This window comes from Argiope bruennichi, chromosome 10 (assembly GCF_947563725.1).
Source record: "Argiope bruennichi chromosome 10, qqArgBrue1.1, whole genome shotgun sequence".
NCBI lineage: Eukaryota > Metazoa > Arthropoda > Arachnida > Araneae > Araneidae > Argiope > Argiope bruennichi.
Genome location: NC_079160.1, coordinates 5,131,365 through 5,142,370, shown reverse-complemented (window position 1 = coordinate 5,142,370; position 11,006 = coordinate 5,131,365).

Sequence of the window (11,006 nt, the reverse complement as noted above, 5' to 3'; positions counted from 1 at the left end):
CCCTTTGGAAACCTCACAGCCTTTTCTTATGTGCTCCATGGAAACATGTATGTATGCAAGTTCAGTGACCTCTAATAGACTCTAAGGTTGCGACAATATCCATCATTTAGGTCCAGTTAGCCTTCGAAACTCATTTTTCTTTAGAGGAAATAATAAAAAATCTGACTAAAAATTCATCGAAACTTTCCTAACATTTTGATACCACTTCAAAAAAAAGAGAGATCTTTCAGTATCCAAAGTAAGATGGATTTTAACGCAAATTACTTTAGAAAAGTCGTAAAAAACTGTTTCAAAGCTTCGTCGTAGTCTCGTAAAAAGTCTGGGTATTTCTATTTGCTGCAATTTGCATCGCCGACACATGTATGGAAAATCTTCATTCAACTTTTATACCTTTTTTTAGAAAAGCAATGCTTTGCCTCAGTATAGTTAATATATTTTTTAAATTTTTTTTATTTCTCTGTGTAAATGTCTTGTTTTGAAACGAAATTGAGAATTTTGATCTTGAATTTTCTTATTTTAATATGCAAAAACGATGATTACGCTTTTATAATACCGTTAAAAAAGTTCATCATACCTATCGAACTTTAGCATAGAATAAATGGTATTTATATTACATACAAAAAGTCTTGAGGTTGCTATTTTTATAAATACGAATATCCAAAGACAGCCAAAACTTGACAGAGCTCTGAATGAATCTTCAATGGCACGGTAGGAAGTTCGGACACGATTGCTGAGCATCATGTTTTTGATTTGCTTTTGTACTTATTTTTGGTGCATTTTTCATTCACTCACGAAGGGGTTCCATAAAATCTTACGTTTATTTACAATTTATATATTTAGATACATATAAATCTTTTGTAATCATTCAAAAGTTATTTCAAATATATTTTAATTATTGATTGATTCGACTGATAAACAATATATTAAACGATTTATCACTACTCATTTTAATATGTTCTTTGAAAATAACAGAGATCGGATTACAAATGATTAATAAAAAATCTTTTTGGAGGCATTATCTCCCCTAAAAATATTTAGACATTTTAAAAAAGTCGATACTTTCGAGGAAATTCCATTCAAAATACTTATGTGAAAAAATTTTAGACAGAATTCATTGTATGTTCTATAAATGAATATAACCATTAAACCCAGCTTACATAAATAAAAGATTTTAAAATCGTTTCTTCCTAGCAATAGCCTACATTGTCACACAAAAGTATTAAACACTTAAAGAAAACGGATAAAAATTATATTAATTAAAATTTGCAAATAAATCGGGAAATAGTAAATTTTAGAGAATTACTCGATAGATTTCTCTAAAGAAATTTAAAACGCCAAGTTTGTGGATGGGTAGAAATAGTAGCTAAATTAAAATGTCAGTAAATTCGATTGTTTAAAAACAATTCAAAATTCTTTCATTAAAATAATAAAAAATAAACACTTATTATTGAAGTAAATGACAAATGCAGAATCCAAAATGCAGAATTAAATGCTCTACAAGGGGAGTCTTCCATTGTGAAATGTCATTTTTTTTGATAGGGAAAAACATTGAAAATCAAACTGGATAAACATTAAAAAATAAGTTTTCAAAATTATTTTCTTGGTTGCGATACTCCATAATACACGTAAAATTTTACCTCCTAATTGTCTTCAAGACAAAAATCATCTACTTAAAAATAATTTTAATTAAATTAAGAAATTACGTGCATGACAGTATGAAGTAATTTTATCTTTTCTAGCATTTAAATAGAAAATTATTTTATTTTATCATAGAATTAACCTAAATGAAGGCTCGAAAGTTAAATTATATTAGATATAATTGAATTTCAAAGATAAATTTAACAGAATCATAAATAATTACTTCAAACATAAAAATTTCAATTCTTTCTCGTTATTGTTTTTAGTATTTTAAGGTTTTTAAACATGCAGTGGATCACCAGCCTGTGAAGGAATATAATGGAATACTAATTAGCTTTCACACTATCTGATACATCAGCAGTCACTACCTTTCAAATACAGTTTTAACAACATTCAATAGTTCTACTAAAGTACAGTCTATGGATTTGAAATGGATTTATGAAGATAATGATATCATATAGAAGATAATGATTTATGAAAGATAATTCGTGCAATTAAAATCCTCATTACCATGCCATCAGACGGAACAATAATATCCGAGGCAAAATAATAAAAGCACAGCAGTAGCAGAGAAATAGTTTTGAGCAATAATTGGAAATTAGAGTTGTAAAGGTAAACGTGGTTATTTCGGTGATTAAGTATAAGTGATTTGTAAGTCACTATATTTGTATATAGTTCACAGCATTAAATTGCTTACTGAGTCAGACTGAATATTTGACTGAATGAATATTTTTTTCAGAAATGGAAAAACAGAGCAATGATAAAAGTATCAAATGATAATTAATAAAATGATATTGGAAATAATGACTCCTTTTAACGTGCTCACAACCTTCGAAATGTCGGTAACTTAATAGTAATGCATCTCTTATCAGTGGAAGGTGTACATCGAAGCTCGGCAAAGCAGTTAAATCCTTTATCCTGTAAAGCAACCCAATAGTATTTTTTACGCAATAGCAGATAAAAGTAGATATCACAATTATGACTTTAAGACGAAGCATTGAATTTTTATTTATGATAATTAATGCACATTTCAATTTACTTGATTTCTTATCTGCCAGTTCGGTACAAATTTTATAATTGTTCTTAAAGAACTTCCCGTTGAGTTAGAGATTTAAAGCTTTAAACATCAATGAGAACTCGGTGGCAATTCACTTTCTTGTCTGACTGTTTGCTTTTCTCTTCGGTACAACTTTCGCAATTGATTTTAAACAAATCAAAACTTTCATTACCGAAAGACGACACCATGAAAAATCGTAATTATGTTTATTGATTTTTTTATTAATTTAAATGCCTTTTTATTAATTTGTTCTCTTGCCTGTTTATTTGTTCAAATTGGTCATCAGGCACTGACCATCAGGAAGTTAGATAAAAATCGAATTGCAAAATTTCAAACACGCATGATGAAAAAAACAGAATTTACCATTCTTTTAAAACGACTAAAAAGTACGTATTTTCTCCTAGCCCCATAGAAATCGTCCTTAAAATGTGTGATTGTGACTATTAAAAATTTGTATGCACTAGGAGAAATTATTTTATAATTTTAATTCCCTTTTAAAACATTGTATATTCAAAAAATTTATTTGAATAAATGACGTTATACTTTAAAAATTTAATACAGTAAAATCTTTATTTTTATTAATACAGAATTTTTCTTCAATGAGAACAATTAAATTATGACAACTGAGATAAAAATGAAAGCTATTTTTAGGAGAAACAAACCAACTTCCTTATGATGACAACCGGCAGAAGGAGAAGATAATTAGAATAAAACGATTTGTTAAAAGTGAACGGAAATGATGTCAAGAAGCAATCAAGAGCTTAAAAGTTTCTGATATGAAGCGGTTTCATTCCTGCTCTGAATGAATTAGCAGCAATTCATCATTTCGCGGGAAATTTCCATCAGCTTAAAGTTAACTTTGAACCCAGTTTTCTTCTGAAAGCTTCAGATCAATCACAGCTCTCAGCATTTAATTACAAAAATGAAAGATCGGGCTCTCACGTAATATTGGCCTTGCTAACATTTTATGCCGTAAGTCACCGCATTTTATTTAAGAACACGTTGCCGTTAGCTAGAGTTCCTTCGCATCAAATATTGGGTTAAAACATCTATTTCTAGCTCAGCAGGGATAGACTTCCGTAATTGTTTTTTTTTAATTAAAAAAATCTTTTCATTTTTTATTTTCGATTTTTAGAAAAAAAATTAATGATTTTTAATCCTTATTTTTTATATTTAGAATTAAAATAACACCTACTTGGGCAAAATTATTTGTCTCTGAACATCAAAAGTGTAGATTACATTTAGAGAATAAAAGAAAGCACTTTTATGGAATTGTTTTGATATTAACCGAGAATGGAGTATTAAAAAATCATAAGGAACACCTGTATGTTTGAATGCAGTATACAATAGAAAGTACAGAGGCCATCATTTTTTAACTTTTTAGCAAAGATTTATTAAATAACATTTTAAAGTATGTTTATCATTTTGTCTTAAAATTTTACATTTGACCCGTTTTTTAAAAAAAATAAGTTTTTAATTATTTTGAGACTACCAAAATTCAGAAAGTAACGATTTTATTTATACTTACGGCATAATATTGTCTAATATGATCTCGTTTTTCAAACACTATTACTTTATCCAATACCTTGTTATTAAACATTGCTGTAACTCAATAAATATCGCTCGAACTCATTACACAGGAATGCGAAAGATGTTTAGTGTTTAGAAACGTAATTTAATTTCTAGGATTATCTGAGCGAGTGTAGATTTACAACTCCGAGAAGGCAGAAAGTCTGCGGTTTCGTGCGCTAAATCTAATTTGTTAAACGCTGCTAGCGAGGTTACAGTTAACCTCGAGCAAATATTTAAAGTTGTCGCAGGAGCACGTCTCCAGAGGTAACTCCATTTATCAAAGATGCGTACACCTGCTGTTGGAAGCTCTATTCATTTTGTTGCTTAGGACGGAAAACCTCCGACGAAGTCTGGAAGACATTAAAGCGATGATTAACGACCAAATATGCGAGGAAATGACTGCAAATGAATCCGCTAATGATTGTTAATGTGGAGAGCAAGCGACCGGATGTTGTGTAGTAGGACTCTAAATGTTATTACTACATTTCAGTAAATATTAAGCTCAATGGGAAATTAAATGCCTGATTGGGATAGGCTGTTTTTATAAATTGGATATGAAATTGAATTTGAGGTGGTGAACTGCTTGTTATGTGAGCAATATTCAATTTACTTCAATGAAGCAAGTAATCTCAATAACCAGAAGGGCTGTAGGTATGGGCGGGATGGACGCTCTTAGTCCTGGCAACGCTTTAAAATAATTATATTCCTGAATTTTTGGATAAAAAAAGATTAAAAGATATCTATGAAAACAAAATATACTAGTTAAGGGACAAGAGTTTTTAAAAATTGGAAAAAGGCATTTTTTGGTTAAAAAGAAATATAAAATAAAATATCTTTTAGTTTAGAGCTAAATTAAATTATTTGCTTTAACTTTTGCTGACTGTTTAAGAAATATTGCTCAGTCCCTTAACTGAAAAAATAAGATTCACTTTTATTTTCAGAAAATTTTCAAATTTTTTTAATTGCAAAGCATTAAAACTACTGTAGAATAATTCTAAATGAATAGATTATTCGTTTTGCAGTTCCTGAACTGCAGAGTATACTGAGAAATCATTGTACCAAATTAAAAAAAAATATACATTAGATTTTAATTTCCAAGATTTTTTCCTAAGAAAATACTATCATAGATTATAATTTGAAAAAAATCATACTGAAAGTTTCAAAATTGCGTTAAAACGTGCATTGCAAATATAAAAAAGCATTTTTTGCAAATATAAAAATGAATGTAACTTCTCAAAAAAAGAACTTAGAAACAAAGTTTAAACGGTTTTATAAAAAATGTTCAAACATTAAGAATATTAAATAAAAAATATTATATTTTCGCAAAATATTGACTTTTTAATATAATTACATATTTTTAGAGTCAAAATTCATATTAAAATATATACATGCCAGTTAACCGAATTAAATTGGATTGAAATCGCTTCAAATAATAATTTTTCAATTAAGCTACGCACATTTATTACTAGTTTGTATCTAATTTATAGTTTTTTTAAATTCTGAAAAGTTTTGAGTGTAAACAGAATTCAAAACCTCTTTGTTGATTAGATTCAGAATTTTTTGTGAGTCCCTCTCAATGATTTTGAACAACTATGTCCCAACATGTTCTCATTAATAGTTTTTAGCATATGAATTAATCATTAAAATACAGTAATTTTTGTTCTTTTCTTCAGTATATATATGCAGAAATAATTTATAATATATGAATTATTTTACAAAACTCAGCCATTTTTTTTTTCTTTTTGTCTCTCTCAGCGATTTTGAGCAGAATTTTTCCCTGGTCAATTTTTTCCCATTAGAAGAACATCATTACAATAAACCTTGGGGAAACTTAAAATGACAACAGTACATGAACTGTAGTTTCCTACTGTTTTAAAAGAAAAATGAGCATTATAAGTAGACTTAGCTAGTACAAAGCCTATTTTTAATTTTCTAATTAAAAAAAGCAAAACATTTAAAATAGGGCAGTAAGTGACTGAAAGGCATAACAAAGGCTTACCTGTACGCTACGAAGGCTAAAGCCACCGACAGTTTTCACTCTGCCACCCACATCGTCTGCCTCGGGGGCTGTTGGATTAAGTCAGCATTTAACTGCAATACTGTATCAACAATTTCTTGGCCCCTTGATTTTTCCAAATTTTACGCGAACAACCCACTCATCCGCCTCGCAAGCCTTCATGTCTTCGCATCCCCTGAATTCCTTTGCAGTATTTATTGTTGAGATTCACAATTTCAGTGGCACTTCGTGTAGCCCGGGTTTCGCTTAACCTGAGTTTGTTTCACTGGGATTTTACATTATATAGAAGAGATCCGAAATCCAGCTACTTAGAATCTTAATATTATTATTTTCAAATTTAATTAAATCTGAATAACTTATTTACAAATAAATTTAATGAAATTAATTTATTTCAGCAATAAAGACATAGATTTTTCAAATTTCAATTATTTTCTATTTCGAAAATTTAAATCTCTCCACAAATCCAAAATCCATGTATTTAAAACAGCGTTTCTCACCCTTTCAGTATTTGCGGCCCAGTTTTCAATCATAATTTTCATCGGCCCCCCCGCTTACAATAAAATGTATGCAACAGTAATGTATATTGAGTATTTTGGATTCTGTTTTTAAATTATTTTTAATTAACTACCAAAACAAGAGTAAAAGCGAAACCAACGTTGGCGAAAAACCACATCTTGCATTTTGGACAAGAACAGATGAAGCAAACCGATGAAGTACAGATTGGTAAACAGATGAAGCAAATGAAAGCGGGGAAAATTTAAATATTATATTTGAAATAAAAGCCAAACAGGGAGATAACGTTAAAAAAATATGAAAGTAAAAAAAAAAAAAAATCCGTTAATGAAAGTTAATCTAGACGGGGTGAGCTAAATTTAAAAACTGGGAATACATTTTTTCGAATAATAAAAGAAATAAAACAGAAGAATGACTACACAAAAGTGAAAAAACAAAAAAACAGAAAAGCAATGTTTGTGGAAGGGAATCCACACGAAATATGCCGTCTCGAGCATGCGCGGAGCAAATGTTTTCCTATAGAAAGAAGGAAAATGTTCGATAACGCAAGTTTCAATTCCTGCCAGTCTCAATTGAGTCGATCCTTTTATCGCTATCGAATCTATAGTGAATGTGTATGTTATATATGTTTTCGTGTTAATTGCAATTCACCATATTAAATATTCACGACAGTAGATTTATGCAGACTCATGTATAAATTTTTAAGCGAAAGTAAGCAAGCATTAGACGATAGTCAAGCATCAACAAGTACACAGACGAGCGTGGTTCCGAAAATAAAATCAAGAAAATATTCTCAACAATACTTAAATTTTGGGTTTACCAGTGCTGAAGTAAATGAAGAAGAAAGGCCCCTGTGTATCATTTGCTCAAAAATGTTGGCCGCAAGCAGCCTGAAACCTAATAAACTTAAACGACATTTAGAAACGCTTCATAGTGAGTACGTCAACAAACCCAGAGAATTCTTCGAATTGAAATTAAAATCATATAAAAAGCAAAAATCATTTTTAAAGAAACTTTGTCTGTGAATAAAAAAGCTTTAATTGCATCTTACAAAGTTCATATAAAATAGCCAGATGTAAAAAAAAAACAACCTCACACCATTGGTGAAGAGCTTATTTTGCCAGCAGCAATTGAGATTGTAGAAACTATATTTGGAGATAATTTTTTAAAACAATTGCAGTCCATACCTCTTTCAAATGATACTGTTGCTCGTCAGATTGGCGATATAGCAGAAGATGTACAGTGTCAGCTTTTCTCGAAGTTGCATGACAAATTGTTTTCATTGCAGCTTGATGAAGCAACAGATAGTAATAAAGATGCTCATTTAGTTGCTTATGTTCGGTTTTGTGATAATATGTCAGTAGTAGAAGAACTACTTTTATGCAAACCAATAGAACTCAAAACAACAGCGCTCACATTATTTGCTATTTTAAATAATTTTATGAACGAGGCAAACATAGAATGGAAAAATTGCGTCGGTATATGCACCGATGGTGCTCGTTCAATGTCCGGAAGATTCCAAGGTATACACGCACTTGTAAAACAAAAATCGCCTCAGTGCGTCTGGACAAATTGTATGATCCACAGAGAAGCTTTAGCTTCGAAAGCAATGAGTCCTGGTCTGAATATTGTGTTAACTACGGTTGTAACCATAGTAAATTATATATAAATGAGACCCCTGAAATCGAGAATCTTTTCCGCACTTTATAAAGACATGGGTTTCAGTACATTCAGCATTACTATTTTATTGCGAGGCAAGATGTTCATCACATGGGAAATTTTTGCAACGTGTTTATGAATAAATAAAAGAAATCGCCAATTTCCTAGCAGAAGAAAACAGACCGGAGGCTGATTATTTTCGCAATGGTTTATGAGTGATGAAATTGAGGTACTTGGTCGACATATTCGAGAAGTTAAATAACTTGAGTCTTCAACTCCAAGGAGCAAATACACATACGTATGTTGCATACGAGTGATAAAGTTAATGCTTTTTGTAGAAAATTGAAATTGTGGAGCAGAAATTTAAAACAAAAAACCTAACAATGTTTGCAAATGTGGATGATTGTACTAAAACTTACAAGGATGTAGAAGATCATGTAAAAGTTGTTTTGTAACCATTGAAAATCTTTTAGCCATGCTGGTAAAGAATTTAAAAAAAGTTTTTTCTTGCTGACGACAAACTGATAGCAAGTTACGAGTGTGTTAGGGATCTATTTCATGACTCCCGAAAGAATCTCAATTGATGAGGAAGAAAAATTCATAGACTTCACGATAAGTGGCGAAACTAAAAGACATTTATTAATAAATCTCTATTTAAATTTTGGGCAGGAGTAAGGAGGATTTTTCTGCACTAAAAACATGGGCATTTCACATTCTATTACCATTTTCAACATCCAACTTTTCTGAAACTGAATTTTCTGCTGTGGCTTCTTTGAAGACAAAATATAAAAACAGAACTGAGAGTGGCTATTTATAATGCTAAGCCTTCCTTCGAAAAACTTTGCTTTGCAAGACAGGCCCAAGAAAGTCACTATTAATTATTAAATTTGTTTTTAATTTAGTATGTTTTGATTAAGTAAGTTGTTTTACTTTAATAAGTTATTAAATATGTCGAAATGTATTTTGTTTTGTATGTGTATGTGTGCTTTCCTTTCAGTCAGTTAATCGTTTTTTAAAATAATATTTTCTCTTGGATATTCACACGCCCCCCTTCTAATGTGCTCGCGCCCCCCTAGGGGGCGCGCCCCACAGGTTGAGAATCGCTGATTTAAAATTTTGATTCATTTTAATCTAATTCCATCGACATAATTTGTTTATAGATACATTTATTACAGCACGAAGAAATCTGGATCTTTTTTTGAAGTTCAATAATTCTTTTAAATTTTTCAGTCATTCATTTATAAATCGGTATTAAAAATACCATAGAATTATGAAACCAGTATTTTCTCATATTCACTATCAGGTACCTACATATCTCCCACTCTCAAGGGACCAAAATTAGATTAGAAAATCGATTAAAAATAGATAATCGATCGATTTAAATCGATTAACTGGCATTTAAGTTATGAAAATATTACAACATTGCTTTGTCATGAAGAATACAAAAATGCTCCACATTTCGTTGAACTAAGTTTCGTTCCAAACCTAATTGCATATAAATATGTAAGAAAGAAATAAAGATCCAATTATATGGTTAACTTAAGTTAAACTTTGGCAGAAATATTTCTGAATAATAAGAGTTAAAGAAGTAGAAAAATTAGGAAATAAGAACAAGGATCAGCCTTGTCACCATCTTAACTAACATCTGAAGAGGCGGAGAGACATATTTCCTGTGAATGCATTTTGCTCAACATTTGGCAAAAATATAAAAATCTTTTGTAAATCAAATATACCAAATTTCATTCATCTAACTCAAAGCGTGTTTGAATTATTTAAAAACCCCGTTTTGCATCACAAAATGCCAAAAATGTGTTTTCTGAATTCAGGGAGGGAGGTCTGAATTGTGGAGATTCGTCAAAATGCCGAGCATAATTTTTTTTACAATTACAGTACTTTACACTTCATATACAAAAAAGGAAAGAAAAAAAACTAAGATTTAACTGCGTTATTAACTGAATCCTTCCTTTCTTTAATATGCATCATTTTAGAGTGCACCGGAGAAATATGCCAGTCCATGTCATAAAAAAAATTCACGATTCTGATCTGTTGATTCACCTATTCAGATGCGCTACATTTGAAAGAAATGAACACTTGAATGCGATGCCAAATTTTCATCTCATTTTCATTAAAAAAATGTAAATGTATGATTATCATTTATTGATCTTTTATTAAAATAAAAACCTTCATCAATGTTTGGGAAGAAATTTAACTTCATAACAAAATATTAATTCCGTATTAAATACAATTTTGCCTTCGAGTTATTCATACAGAGGAAGCGATAATACATTTAATGGCATCGATGCAATTTGTCTTTCAGTAACAGCAAATCTCCGAAATAAGAAATATGTTAATTGGAAATACGTTTCTATTAAAAAATACTCATGATTTAAAAAGTAATGGGAACCCTGTTATTTAATGCAAGTGCAACCCCTTCTTTGTCTTATTTCCCTTAACTTCTTTAGAAGCGTTTCTTTCTTTCTTTCTTTTTTTTTACAAAGAAACTCTAAATTTTTTGTCTTTTTTACATTTGAATGGTTTAATTATAACAAA